The sequence below is a fragment of the Anastrepha ludens genome, chromosome 3, assembly GCF_028408465.1.
Source record: "Anastrepha ludens isolate Willacy chromosome 3, idAnaLude1.1, whole genome shotgun sequence".
Lineage (NCBI taxonomy): Eukaryota > Metazoa > Arthropoda > Insecta > Diptera > Tephritidae > Anastrepha > Anastrepha ludens.
In genome coordinates this window covers 128,972,309-128,987,654 of record NC_071499.1, presented here as the reverse complement: position 1 = coordinate 128,987,654, position 15,346 = coordinate 128,972,309, and the positions used below count along the sequence as shown (strand labels likewise).

At 35.0% G+C, this 15,346-nt stretch overlaps 1 protein-coding gene across 1 annotated transcript in view; it reads right to left on the bottom strand.

The window, feature by feature from the left end:
• The window catches only part of LOC128859216 (uncharacterized), a 261,658-nt gene that overhangs the window by 192,193 nt on the left and 54,119 nt on the right, over positions 1 to 15,346 (bottom strand). The window contains exon 2 of the mRNA XM_054096011.1: positions 14,166 to 14,216. The gene's annotated coding sequence lies outside the window, so the exon portion shown is untranslated. The remainder of the gene's footprint in view (positions 1 to 14,165; positions 14,217 to 15,346) is intronic.

Below are 15,346 nucleotides of genomic sequence, written 5' to 3'. Positions count from 1 at the left end.
TGAGCGCTTACGGAAGGTCATCATATCAATTCTGAGTAGTGACCGCTGCTGCGTTGACCTTTCCGCTCAACTATGTGCTAGACATATGTGCATGTGTGAGACATTGATAATAGGTATACACACTAATACATACATATGTGCATACGTTCACCTCATTACGCGCTTGAATTGAGCAAATAAATTGCGGCCAATTTATACAAATTGGCTTAAAACGCACGAAATTGAGCTTATTTCGTTTAGGAGCAGCTCTTATCCTCTTGTTTTGTTGTTGTTGCCGTATCCACAAGATAAATAGCCACACGTTACCGCAAATCTGTCATGTTGTTATGCCAAAATGCCAGCACTCGTCAACGCTCGACCCTGACTCAGCTCATGTGACAGTTCAATTTGAGTTGGTGAATAACGGTTAAACGCAAACGTCAGTGGATTTGTCGTCTGCCGGTTACTAGGCACTACGAACTTACACTTTTTTCATAGCAGTCCCTCTTTATGGTAGTAAGGGCATTCCTTCTGCAACATTTAACTTTCTTCCACTGCACTTTTTTCTACTTGTCATAAATTCTGGCACTTTGGTTAGCTCAAATTTTTATTTTTTGATTTGAGTACTCCGTATATTCTCTCCAGCCGCATATATATAAGTGCATACTTTTTTCTTTTCAATTCTTTTATTATAAATTTTTTCTCCCTTTTCTCTTTTACTTACTGTTATTTTTCGCCGGTTGCTGGCGAGGATTTGTCACAAAGTTGTATTGCTTTTGCTTCTCACTTCCATTCACATTGGCTCTCTCACACTTTCTTCACATGTGAGGTTGGCATTCTTTACTTCTGGTTCTTCCTTTTTAACCAAAGTTATGCTTTATGCAAATTTATGACTTCCACGTACCGCAGCGGCAGCACAGGCATTGAAGTCAGCAAAAGTTCCATTTTTATGGGATTCTGTAAAAGTTTCAACTGTCTTACAAAGAACAAAAAAAGTGAAATGAAATGTTAAATACACATACCATAAAAAATGAAATAAATTTACGTGTAAGAAATTGCATTTGCCGTTTGTGTGGCTCGTTTAGACGCGGGACGAAGCTGTGAAGCGGAATGCGGTCGGAAGCTGAAATTGCGGATTTTAAGCTTTGACACTTTTCCCTTGTTGACTCTTCGCCACGCCTGGTGCCTTTTGGCTTTGCAATTTCCGACATTTGTGAGTTTTTGGGCGAAGTGAGAGTATATAAATAACTCAAACTTATCGGTTGTTGTCAGGGATTGAGGTTAATTTAAAAATCGAGCTGCGTTACTGCAGAAAAAATGTATTGTTTGTGAACGCACGTAACTGTAAAAGAAGCTTCATCGCAATGCACACCTCACAAGCCGCACACAATGGAGCACGACGACGCACAACAATAAATAGTTATAAATTGATTTCCGAACACTTTCGCTTCAATACTTTATTCCAATGTTGAGTTTTTCAGTTACATTCCACTGCTTGTTGTTTTTCTGTTGTAACTGTTGTTGACATGTCCGCTGTCATTTGTCAGTGTTGCACGCCCACCGCACATTTCCGGCGACAACTGCTCGCATGCAGTAGTTTTTGCTGCCTTTTCTTCGGCGCGCATTTCGCATTGTCGCTGACTGTCTGTCAAGGCGTAAGTGACGCGCTGTGCTGCCGTGGAAGATGGACAACTGTTGGCAGGCAGCAAATGTACTCCGCACTCAGCAACTCACCACAGCACTACGATACTACTACTCAAATGGGGCAGGGGCAGAAGCTACAGACAGGCAACGACAAATATTCGCGCGTTGTAAATGAAACAAAACCACAAAACCAAATGTACAGCAGTGATGCTGCAGGCTGCGCACAATCCAGCTGGTAAGATATTGAGTTTACAGAATCTCCACGTAAAGTGGACGGTTGCCGCTGAAAGGGCTCAGACTCAAATATTGCAAAACACGGTAGTGATAGTGGCAGTGGCCGAGCAACTGCTACGCCCTGACGGCGATAGGTGCAATTTGTTAATGAGCGACAAGCGCGCATTACGGTGGTGCGGCTGCGGTGTTTTAGGAAGTAATTGAGTTCTGGTTTTGTGGCGAAGCAGGCACTTGAAGGGTAGTGTAGTGAAAATTGCGGTTCAATGCAGGGCGACTGCTAAATTTAGCATGCGATGTTGCAGTAGTTGTTGGGTGGAGGAAGAGAAGAAATAAGCATAAAAAGCAAGGCCCAGCATCTGCAGTGAAAAGTATAGGCTTTTAGGAATATACTTTTTGGAAGGATATTCCTAGTATTTTCGATTCAGATTCGTCACTCAGTGGCATTAATGGAAAATATCCACTCTCAAAACTTTAAGCTCAATTATCTCAAAACTACTTTTTTTCGGCCTGCTGTTGTCAAAAAAAAACTATTCAACTGAATCGTCTGAAATTTTAATATGTTGTTCACAACATCAAAGGCTATCGCCATATTAGTATCGTATTATTATTTTAATTATTTTGTATTTTTTTATTAAAAAACTGAATAATACCGTCAAATTCAAAACCGCGCCATTTTATCAAAATTTGTTTTTCTTTATTCTAGTACGGGACATAGCTAGTTTTTGAATAGCTTATTTACTAAATAAAAAAAAAAACATAACTTTGAATGATGAAATTTTGTTCGCATACTGCAGCTGCCGTGTTCATAAATTGTGAATCTTCTGATAGGGTGATTGATTTTGCGCCATCTTGTAGTACTAGAGCATCTTCTAAGTAAAAGTAAGATTGATTTTTTTAAATCAGCAGCGGTCTGACACCTTAAAAGATTAATTTTCGAATAGGGTGATTAATTTTGCGCCATCTTGTATAACCAAAAAGTTGATAGGAATAAAAAATTACTCAACCGATTGGTGTACTGCTTTTTTGCCAAAAAACTTAGAAATATTTATCACCCTATATTAATATAACTTATCAGTTAACCCAGTTAATAGTTTTAAAGTGCAGTTGAAAGGCGAACAAATTAGTATCCGTAGAGAAAGATGAGTAAATCGACTCCATGAAAAAAAAAAATTTTTTTTAAGTTTTACTCTGTTAACGTTTTTGAAAAATGAATCACTCGCACTTCAGTTCTGCTCTTTCACCCACTTGCACAAAAGTGAGGTAAAGGGTTAATTCCATCTATCGAGAAAATAATGGATTTCTTTTTCCCCAAACTAACAAGAATTAAATTATTTTCTTTCTAAATTAATTTATTTTCATGCGTAAAAAATGTTTATTTGTCTCTGACCTGTTTTTTTTCTTTGTTTATGCGGAATCTGTGCGTAAAAAAACTCTTGGAAAAGTTGAAAGTGTCTGCCGTCCTTTGTAGTTTTCGCCGCAATTGCAACTCTCCATTCCTTAGTAATGCATATCGCATCAGCCACACATTACTAATTTAAATCTCTTTCGTATTTTTCCTCGCTTTTGTTCTCATCTCGCAACCATCTCAGTTTTATTTGCCATTCGGCCATTAGACTTTCAGATCAGCTGTTTTGGCATGTCTTGCAAACAGGCACAAACCGGCTTGCGGCATAGAGCGGCAAGTTTGAATAGTTTTTAATACTCGTATTCTCCTCCTTTGTATGCGCGCTCAGATTGCTGCTGTAAGTAATCATTCAATTCTCAGTTTCTTTTGAAGGTTTTTACATTTCTTTTCAAAATCTTCTTAAAGTTAAATTGTCATTTCCTTTCCTTTCTTGCATTTAAACTTTTCTATTCACTTTTTGCGATTTTGATTAAAACACAAAATAAAAAAAACAAAAAAAAAAAAAATTGTGCAAACTTTTCAACCTCACCTACAGAGTTACCTTTCACATTTATTTTGCACAATACCAGCTGTTGCCATCCAACATTGTATGAAGATGTATTGAAAGAATGTTACAAAAAGGAAAAATTGCAAATCGACAATCGGCTTATTTATTTGTCCTCCATTCTTTCTACGACTACAGCTATGCACATTCAACGTAGCAGAGTTTTGCACGCTGCCTTAGAGACAGGCTGGGTGTCTTGCACTTGCACAGCGCGATATTGATGGTTTGCAATGCATTCTGTGTAGCTCTTTTGCTGATTAATTTTTTTCAAATGTACTTTTTGTCATTACGCCTTACAATACCTACGTTGCAACACTGTCATTGTTGCAAAGAAGAGTAATGAAAAATATCATAGAAAACGAAACGCATGGACTATGAAGAAACATTTTAAAAACTTGGCACTCACACTGTGACACAGAAAATTAATAACAAGACCTAGCAGTGCCAGAGAACAAGCAGGCAAACGAAATAGAAGAAAATGGCAAATATAAATGAAGTAAAGTGCCACGGAAAAAAATTCACATTTAAGAATTTTCATGTGGACTGAGTGCAATTAGAAGGTAAGAGCGCGCACTCGTAAGGAAGTGCAAACAATGAATTAGCGCTTAAAAGCGCTAAAGATGAACGGCAAATGAGTTTAGGAGCAAAGAAAAAATTTCAGCCAAAGAACAGGCGAAGAAATTATGTACACTGAAGCGCCAAGAAGCAGTGGCAGTCCAAGTAGATCAAAGGGGCCAATGCGCGCAAATCAACGAGGGGCTGGTGGTGGGCTAGGCAGCATCAAACTGGTTAGGAAAAAGGAGTGGAATGGACAAGAAATAACTAGAAATGGCATAGTTGATGCACTCAATGACGAGCAAGAAGATCACGTGACGAATGAATGGATGAGGGATAAATTGATATCAACAGTGAGCTGTGTGCAAAGCTCGTTATTGTTGAAACACTATGACAATCAGTTGTGCTGCTGTTGGTTAGTCGCAAAACCATTTTCTGTTGCTGTTGGGTGCAGCCAGTAACAACAAAATGTATGTTGCACTAATGGCCGCATGAGCAAAATTGACAGTTGTGATTATTTTACTATTGGCTCTTTACTGTTGTTGGATTGTTAGAAGACCAACGAACATGCATAGCTACATATTTGTGTAATAGAAAGGCTTCAGTTACCTGCTGCTCATAATACAAGTTTTTCGTTCACTAGCTTACTTTGTTATTTGCTCTTTCCATTTCTTGTCTTACCAGCTTTGTTGCTTTTATTGCATGCTTGTGTTATTCTTTGCATTTGTTGCTGTGTTGTGGCATTTGGTTGGTTTGCTGGATGGATATATTCATTTCATATCAACAAAAAAAAAAAGAAAAAACAAAACAAAAACGTCAATCAAGCTGATATGTTGCAACATGCTGGTGCCTTGTTGCACGTTTACTTTTCTTTTATTTTCATTTGCTTTATGATTTTCTTACCATTTCTTGTTGTTGCCACATTTTACCTTTGCAAACGTGCTGATTGCTCGTTTGTTGTCATTTGTTCAGCCAACGCTTTGTAATTTGTTGCGGTAAATATTAGAACGACGCCTGGCTAGGATTGGCATGCAATTGCAATTTGTTATTTTATAATTTTAATTGCTGCCCTTTAGTGAAATGAATAGACGAAATTAAGAAATGCTTGCATTGAATTCTAATTTATGGATTTTGGCGCACTCTTGATAAGAAATGTACTGATTACCTGTTCGAAAACCCGCGTTGAATTGTATTTTCTGTATATTGTCATGCGCATTTGTACGCTATAATTGAGAAATTCGTTTTTACTTGATTTTGTGTTAAAAAACTCGCGCTGAATTACACTTTCAGGCATCGAATGTGCTCCAAAATGAGTTTGTTTGCTACACATATGCGCAAGGCATTTTTGTGAGCTGAGCAAAGTGCGCTGAATGATGTTCTGTTTAACTGAATGAGTGCGCTAGTGTGTGTACAATCTTCTTTAAAACTCATATACGCTTTTCAAGCGCTGAATAGCATTTTTGACACAGTTTATATACTTGAACGAACTATAACTTATAAAAATGTGTTCTGAAAGCTCAACAATGTGCGCTGAATATGAATTCGTGCAGCTGAAAGACAACGCTTTTATTATCTAAGTTTAAAATACATCTCATTTATAATGTTTTTCGTATAAACCAAGCGCTGAAATGTGTTTCAAACAAGGGAAGAGCGTAAAGCATGCCCACAAGTGATGTTCGCTCTTAAATGAAAAAAAAAAAAATCAACACTATTCACCGCATTTGCTTTCCAATAAACTCTATAGAATCATAATTTACCGGAATAAAATTTCTATTCGCTTAAATGGATTAATTTGTAACGTTCTTTAAACATTTTTACTCTTGCTCTTAGGCGATGTATTTAATGCGTCATTCAATCAGGTGATCTCCACACGTAATGAGTTATAAACAAGTTTGATTTAATGAAATGCGAATTATTACACATTAGTGAGTACAGTTTTTGAAGTATATCGAACGAGTATAAATTGAATAAAATAGTAAAAATATATAAGCGATGCACGCTAATAAGCGTTACTTCTTCAATAGGTATTGACTGTATCTTTGAAGTATTGCGCTACTTTCTCAATATACTTATGCTCTTTACGAAGTGGTGCACAGTGGCATATTTTGATAAAGATGTCAGCTGAATGGCATCTCTTAAGGCTGAATTATTTTAATTTGTAAAATTTTTTGATACCCAAATCTGAGCTGATTTTTGCTTGCCAAAACTAAGGTGGCTGAATAATCTGCTGCCAAAATTCATAAGAAAATATTGAATTCATCTGAGCCAGACAAAAAATATTAAGCTGAATACGTTTTATTTTTGCTAAATTAATTTTTTATGCACAGTTACCGTTTGTAATTGTTCAACAAGATTACGCTGATTCCGCTGAATTGTAAAATAATAAGTAATTTTTGTCTACAATTTCTTTAATGCAGCTTTTGCTTTCGAAAAATTTGCTGAATTGACTTTAATCACAATACACAAGTTTTGTTGAACATCCTAAGCATGCAAAACTAGTGTTTTATGTTAAGTCCCAAAAAATATACAGAAATTAGAAGATTTGGGAGTTCTGAACCTAAGATATATTTTACATGTATCCATGCAGTGAAAGAATTCGACCGAAAATACTTTGCTGCAAATTGACATTAATTAAATAAAAAGTAAGTGCTGAAAAGGCCGAAGAACTGAGCCACTTAAGTTCGTTTCTTGAGTTTATCAGCAGGGAAAAATGAAGCTGAATAGGAAATGAATTGGTAGATAAGTCAAATAAAAGATAGTTTATGATCTTTCAATGCGGCCGCCGTAGTCGAATGGGTTGGTGCGTGATTACCATTCGGAATTCACAGAGAGAACGTTGGTTCGAATCTCGGTGAAAACACCAAAATTAAGAAAAACATTTTTCTAATAGCGGTCGCCCCTCGTAGGCAATGGCAAACCTCCGAGTGTATTTCTGCCATGAAAAAGCTCCTCATAAAAATATCTGCCGTTCGGAGTCGGCTTGAAACTGTAGGTCCCTCCATTTGTGGAACAACATCAAGACGCACACCACAAATAGGAGGAGGAGCTTGGCCAAACACCCAAAAAGGGTGTACGCGCCAATTATATATATATATATACTCGAATCGACTCAATACAACTAAGAACAAGGCGCTGAATAGCCAGATATTATATCAATTAAGTTAAGAAAAAATTTTTTGGAGCTGAATAGTATAAAAATAGCGATTTAGTGAAAAAATTAGTTTAAGATATCTTTTACATACAATGGAAGAATGCCGTTGAATTTACTTTTTATTGAGAGACTACTAAAATTCCGTCCGTGACATACAAAATATACATATGTACAGCGACTAATTGCTCTTAAACAAACTAAAAAGAGGCGCTGAATAAGATTAATATTACAGGAAGAGTAAAAACAAATTGTAGGCCATTTCATTTTAATATGTGATTCAGTAAAATTGAGCTGAATAACAAAGAAGTAAGAAATGCTGAGAGAAAAAAATTGCTTTCGCATCTAAATATGCCAGTTGCCCTTAAATAAACAAAACCGAGGCGCTGAATAAGATTTGTAGCACAGGAAGAGTCAAGTCAAAGAAGTAGGTCACTCAATTAAATGGGGTATAGAAAAAGTTAGCTGAATAGCACAAAATTGGCAAATGTTAGGAAAAAAATTTGGTAAGGCTTCTTTTGCCCTTAAATAAGCAAAGCTGGCGCGCTGAATAGGCTGAATAGCAAATGTCGGTAGAGCAAAGTTCAAGTTTAAACCAACTAATTTTCATTCAGCAAAAGTGGGCTTAATACCGAAATTATTTGGTATCAGACTTCTGTCTTGCCTTGTTTTGATGAAAATAGACAGATTTGATTAGAGCTTTGCCCACTGTGCTCTCGCTTACGCCGTTTGGGCTCAACACACACAATGCACGTGTCTACGGAAAGTAAACTTTGAGCATAAAACCTTCACTTGCAACAAATTATAGCGCGAAAACAAGAAAAGCAAAAGCAAACTTTATTGTTCCTACAAGAAAAAGTCTCAATGGCGAGCAGACAGGCAGATAATAAAAATCAGCAAAAATGTGAAAAGAAAATCAGAGCAGCAGCAAAAAAATTTAAGAAAAAAATGGAAAACAAGCGTTGAAGAAAAAGTAGAAATGCGCTGAATGGGATTACAAGAAGTCGGTGATGGACGCGGAGGCTGAAGTAGTGGCTGAAGTAGTGAGCGTTGGCAGCCACGCAACCGGAGCGAGCCAAGGCGGTCATGTAGCGTAGAAGAGAAGTGTGCGTTGAGGTACAGGTGGTGGTTTTTGTTGGTTGCGCTCACTGCTGTCGTTGCTTTGTAATAATTAAAAAATTCTTCACGCTACTGTGATTTGCAGTGTCGGCATTGTAATTACGCATTGTATGCATGATGTTGTTGTGGTTGTTGTTTGGCGCTGCCTTCGCAGCCGAGCGATGAAAGTGATGCCTTACACACGCATACACACACATGCGCCTACATTTTAAGTTACACGCATACACATATGGCATCAAAGATGCACATGCTTTGCAGGCAACACAGAGAAATACAAAAACAATAACACAGCGGAGATGTTAATAGCAACAATGGTAATAAAATTAAAAGCCTGAAGATGAAACTGATGTTTAAATGCAAACCGTAGGTTGGGGCCTTTCAAGTGAATTCGTTGGAAAAATAATGCAGAATAATGAAAAGCGGACAATGTGCAGCTCCGGAGTTATTTGCTGAAGGTAATGCTGCATATACAAAACGGTAAACAGTTGCACACTCGTGCATATGCTCTACATCTTCATATTGTGCCATAAGCACATGCTTACACACTATGCAACATACTTACGTACTTACGTACTTACATACTTAGGTGCTTACTTAAAGCGCATTTACTTGGCACTGACACTCAACTTGTCACTAATTTGACTTTGTGCGTTGTTATGACAGAAATTAGTGCTACCAGGTTGAGCTTAAAAATATTTTGTACCGCTTTTTACTTTTTCGCCATTTTTACAGTTATGCGGATGATACTGAAGCAAATCTGCGCGATCTCAATTTGTACAATTTATTAATTAATTGTATAAAGTAAAGAGATGAAAACGAGAGGTGTGGCAAATGAGAAGTGGAGCATGGGAGGAATAAGCAAATAATGGGCAATAAGTATAAAATCCAAAGTGGCTTTTTGTGTTAAATAATAAAAATTAATGCTGGAGGAAGTTGGGATTCATAAATTTCATTTTGGACAAAAAGACTAACGTAATTTATGTGCGTGAATATTGCTGAATATGAAAAAGATATGAGTGAATAGAAATATATGACGTTTAATGTGATTTTAAGTCAGCATAATGCAAAAGTCGCGCTGAGTTACAATCCGTGAAGCTGAATTGCAGTAAATGACGGTGTTATTACAAAATGTGCCGTATTATAATAGATGGATATTGAAAAGTGTCGCTGAAATACTTTCAAAGTGGCGCTGAATTGCTTTTAAAGAAGCTGAATTGAAGAAAGGTGGCAAGTACAAAGAGTAAATGATATTATATATGTTATTCATGGAAGCTATACTGAATTTTGTCTAAAGTAGTTCAATGAAATAAGGGGCAGAGAAGTGTAGGTAAATTAAGCTCACATTAGGAAAACGAAGAGAGCTGGGCTGTAATATATAAGTATAATCACCAAAAGATTACTTAGTAAACAAAAAATATTCTTGCAGCCTCAATTGCACTAAAAAAAACATGAAAACAACTGTTTTCCACTAAAGGAATTGAAAATAATGATGAATCGAATTAACAGAGCAGCTGAATTCCAAACAACAAATGCGTGCATCTAAAATCGAATCGACAAAACATTTGTGCTGAATTCCAAGTAAAGAAGCTGAATTTATAATTAAATAACTGCAGCAAATCAAAGCTGGATTGTGTTTTAAAGGGAAACTGAATGCAGTACAATTTAATTCTAAATATACAATAAGATACTGAGTTACGAAAATAAAACGAATTTATTTAAGAAAAACGGAACAACTGCAAGTAGAAAGTAGAAAACACGCGGTAAATTTTATAAAAAAATACTTAAATGCAAAAATGAAGAATTGCAACTGGGAGACAGAAAAATTGCGCTGAATTATGAAAATAAGATGCTGACTTGCAAAAAAACTTGCATTTTTAATAGAAATTGAAGAATTGCCAATAGAAAGTAGAAAACATGCGCTGAATCATATAAAAATAAACTGAATTGTAAAATGAAAATGTGTGTACTTAAAAGGAATTAAACAACGGCCGCCGTAGCCGAATGGGTTGGTGCGTGATTACCATTCGGAATTCACCGAGAGGTCGTTAGTTCGAATCTCGGTGAAGGCAAAATTAATAAAAACATTTTTCTAATAGCGGTCGCCCCTCGGCAGGCAATGGCAAACCTCCGAGTGTATTTCTGCCATGAAAAAGCTCCTCATAAAAATATCTGCCGTTCGGAGTCGGCTTGAAACTGTAGGTCCCTCCATTTGTGGAACAACATCAAGACGCACACCACAAATAGGAGGAGGAGCTCGGCCAAACACCTAACAGAAGTGTACGCGCCAATTATTTATTTATTTTTATTTAAGTAAAGAGTAGAAAGCATGCGCTGAATTATATAAAACAAAGCTGAATTGAAAATATTACGGAATATTATTAGAAAAAACGCATTTTCATATGTTTACTGAAACAATTTTTCTATTTTATTCTATTGAAGAAAGCGGAATTAAAAAAAAGCGAATGAAGGTGAAAGAAATACGCAAAATTGCGTACAAATGAGCTACATTTGAAAAAAAAGGCACAAGTATCATTAAAACAATGTGTTTTTATAAATAACATATGAAAAAAGGCCGCTGAATTGGATTTAGACTAGCTGAATTACATTTTTTCGTAACGTATGTTGTGTATATAGATGAATTGCGTTCAACCAATGCACAGCTTAAACTTTTTTTACAATTTTTTTTCGTTCAGAGATAGTGCATTGCATGTCGGTCTGCACGCTTGGCTGTTTGCCTAATTGATTAGTTAAACTCCTGTTAAATTTAAGACCGAGACTGAGTTTGGGAAATACATACAAACAGCGGTACTAGCATGCAGCGCATTTTTGTTAAGTTGCGATAAAGTGGTAGGTAATTCAAATGGTTATTAATATCAATACTATTATTCACTTTATCGTCTCCTTTTTCAAAGCGTTTTTCATTTTACCACTTTTTTCTTGCGTGCATCAAATGCTTGGCGAAAAGCTTGTGTTTGAATTGTAGAAAAAATATCAACAATTAAAGCGAGTGCATGCATTGGTAGTGGTGGAAGTATGGCAGCCTACCATATATACATACATACAAATCCCCATGCACACTCACATACTTAGCTTGCACTCGTAGACGGTTGCCGTGAATGGGCGCTACTCAGCCCATGGCAATTCCTCTGATTTTTTGCACTTACGCGTTGGCGCCTTTGTATAATAAAAACAAAAATTACTGCAACTAGGTACTTGATGCTGCGGAATGAAATGAGTTAATGGAATTTTCACTTTTTGCACGCATGCAAATAACTACATAAAATGCACATTACATGTTTGTGTGTGTGTGAGGGAGAGTGTGCAAAAATTGTACTTCCCCTCATTTTACTATAAAAGTGAAAAGTGTTGAGCCACAAACTTGTGAAAATCGTATTTGGTGGATATAAGCGTACACACATATATGCACTTCTTGTGTGCCACTTTTTATGGCATGCCACATGGATATAGAAAACATTATGCAGCAGCCCACTAAGCATATGAATCACTCGACTTTTTTACTAATTTGCTTAAAGTGCTTAAATTCGCTCTATTTAATTGCTAAGTGGCTAAGATGAAAAAAATATATAAAAAAAATGCAAAAAATACATAAAACAAATATACAAAAATATAAAATAACTTCAGTATTTCGTGTATTTTCGTGTGGGTAAATACATATGAAGGCCAATACAATTTGCGTATGTTTTGACGTACAAACCTCCCCAAATGCTCAGCGTAACTGCTTGACCAATTGTTTATGGTTTTTGCGCTAAGTATTTCTTATCTAACACAAAAAAAAAATTGATATATATTTTATACTTTTTTAACGTTTATCTACGTTTACTTGCTGTGAAACATTGTTAGAGATTGTAATCTTAACTTGTGCAGGTGATTAGATAAAAATCGTTATATTGTTAAAATAATTTGAACTAAAAATTATGTTAACTAAACAAGATTAGGTAATTTATTTAATTTCGTCTAACTTTCGCCTACTTCGAAATCAAATCTAAATCTCTTCAGCAACATGTGGAAGCTCATTACAGAATTCAATACACTTTTGTACATTAAACACCCTACATTCACTGTATACTCAAATTCAGCAATACTCTCAATTCAAAAAACCTATTCAGCTGCACTTTTGCAATCTAATTTTCTACATAGACTCATTCAGCTACATTTTGAAGCCATTCAGCTCGCATATTACATAACATGGCGATATAGTCAGCAGTGATTCGCAATTGTCGCGGCACTTAACCTCTTGCAGCGTTTTTAATGCACTACAGATTCAATTTTATTTTATTTTATTCAATTAAAAGTTCTGTAACATTTAGCCCATTTTAGTTCAAATCATCAGATTTTTTCAATTTAATTCGATTTAGCTTCAATCGAAATAAGCAGCGTGATATCCAGTGCAAGTAAATATGAAATTTCAGCTCGATGTTTATTGAATTCAGCTGCGTATTTATGCGTTTCAAGTCTTACGGCGTTTCAATTCAGCGGCTGCTCTAGAAATACTTTCGGAATTCCACTTCCTTTATTGATCTTTCCTTCTCTCCTATGCTACTAGCCAAACATTCAAATCTGTGATTGAGCTCATATTTTATGATATTCAGCTGATTATATAATCACTAAACAAACTTAATTGTAATTCAGCTAATTATCTATGCTATTCAACTCATTATTTAATCACCAAGTACACCAATATGTAATTCAGCTTTTGATTTAGAATATTGAACTAAATATTTTCGCAATTTCACTAGCTTCATTGGCTTCTACTTAACATAAAAATGAGTGCCAGTGGAAATGCAGGTCACTAAGTAGCTTATTTATGCTACATTTGATTTGGATCTTATTCTAGCTAAGCATTCAAAACGGTAATTCAGCTTTTATTTTATGATATTCAGCTCATTATGTAATCAGTAAGTAACTAAAATGCTATTCAGCTCATTACGTAATCACTAAGTAGACTAAGATATAACTCAGCTAATTATCTTTGCAATTCAGCTGCTCTTTTATGCAACTCAGCTTATCAGTTTTCCAATTCTACTCACTTTCTCGCATGAATCGGCATATTCAGCGTATATTTTCAGTTACTCATCAACATTTTTTCATTATCATTATTCTTAATTTCAATGTTTTTGTTTACCCTACTGATGAACACGAGATGCATTTTTGATTGGACTTGTAATTAAGTTCATTAATCTGAGAGTTGTTATTGGTGTTGGTGAATCCCGCAATGTGGTGCACAATTATTATAAATTGTGAGATGTTTTTAAGTCATGAAAACTTTATTAATTATTTAAACTAATATTTAGACAGAAACGTTTTATGGGTTTCGAAGGCCCCTTGGCTTTGGTGTAATAAGAAGAGCGTGAAGTGAAAAAAGTACTTGAACGAGCCAAGTAAATTGACGTAGGCCTACGCTTCAGCAGGATACCATAAAGTATCGAACAACAGAAATTAAATATCTCTAATCAGAATGCAGCTGGTGGTAATTCAATTTTGGTTTAAGGTGGCAGGTGACATTTTTTGAAACTTACCTAAAACGCTCGTCGTCAGTCAGCGTGAATTCCTAGACATTGATAGAAAATCTGTAAAAAAACAACAAAATTGTTAAATTTAAAATTTGTAGTTTAGTTTATTGTATTAGTTTTTAGAGTTAAAAAAATATTTGAGTACACAAATTTTGAAAATTTCTTTTATAAAATTTTATAGAAATACAAATAAAAAGCATATGCGAGCCCACAAATTTACGAAAAAAAAAATTTCGTACTTAAATTTGCTTTTTAAAAAACTTTTTACGTTTTTTGTACTATGTTGTTATTTACTAAAATTATTTTTTTTAATACTTATGAAATGTTTACACAAAGCAAGAAACAACTATTGTAAAAATTTTAAATAGAATTGATATTAATGGAAAGCGTCTCAAACATATTGCGCTGTGAAAAAAATACTTAATTTTTTGCATATGATTCTTTTAAAAGAACTCCTCCCATTTTCTTCCCCATTTTTTCCTAAACAGTAACTTAAAAAGATCTTGTAAATTCTCGATAAAATATTATTAACTTTTTTACACTTTTCTCATAAGCGGGCACCTCCGATAAGCCGAAAAATTGTTCAGTCCCTTAGGTGTAAATCAGAATACCAACCTTTATAGAAAAATTCCAAAAACTCCATGGTTTTTAATTAGAATTACTAGAAAAATGTTTGGCATGCAGTTTTATGGCTTATTAAATTTTAGTACAACTGTGAAGTTACTAAAATTGTTATAATTATTAGTAAAATTAGTAAAAAATAAAAAAAATAAAAACTTGTTTATAAAATTTTTTTTTATATAAAAAGCAGAAAAATAGAAACCGTTTAAATTAAGTTATTTCAGATTTTTTGCGAAATTTTTTTCCAGTATTTCCTTCTTTTCTTATTTTTTATCATTTCAAATTTTTCTTTTCCAACGACCCCGCCGAGTTTCGTTTTAAGCAACATAGTTGTCAACAGCAGCACCCAGGCGTAACGCTTTAATTTAACTCATAACAACTTATTAAACTTACCATACCATTTATTACAATAAAAATCTACAAATTGAAATATTGAAATAGAAATTGGTTGGTACGAGAAATATTAAAAAAGAGTACAAATTGAAAATAAAAAAAGTTGATTAAAAAGGGAAACAAAACCTCGAGTCAATAGGCGTGAAATTACACAGATAAGCGAATAGCAGAAA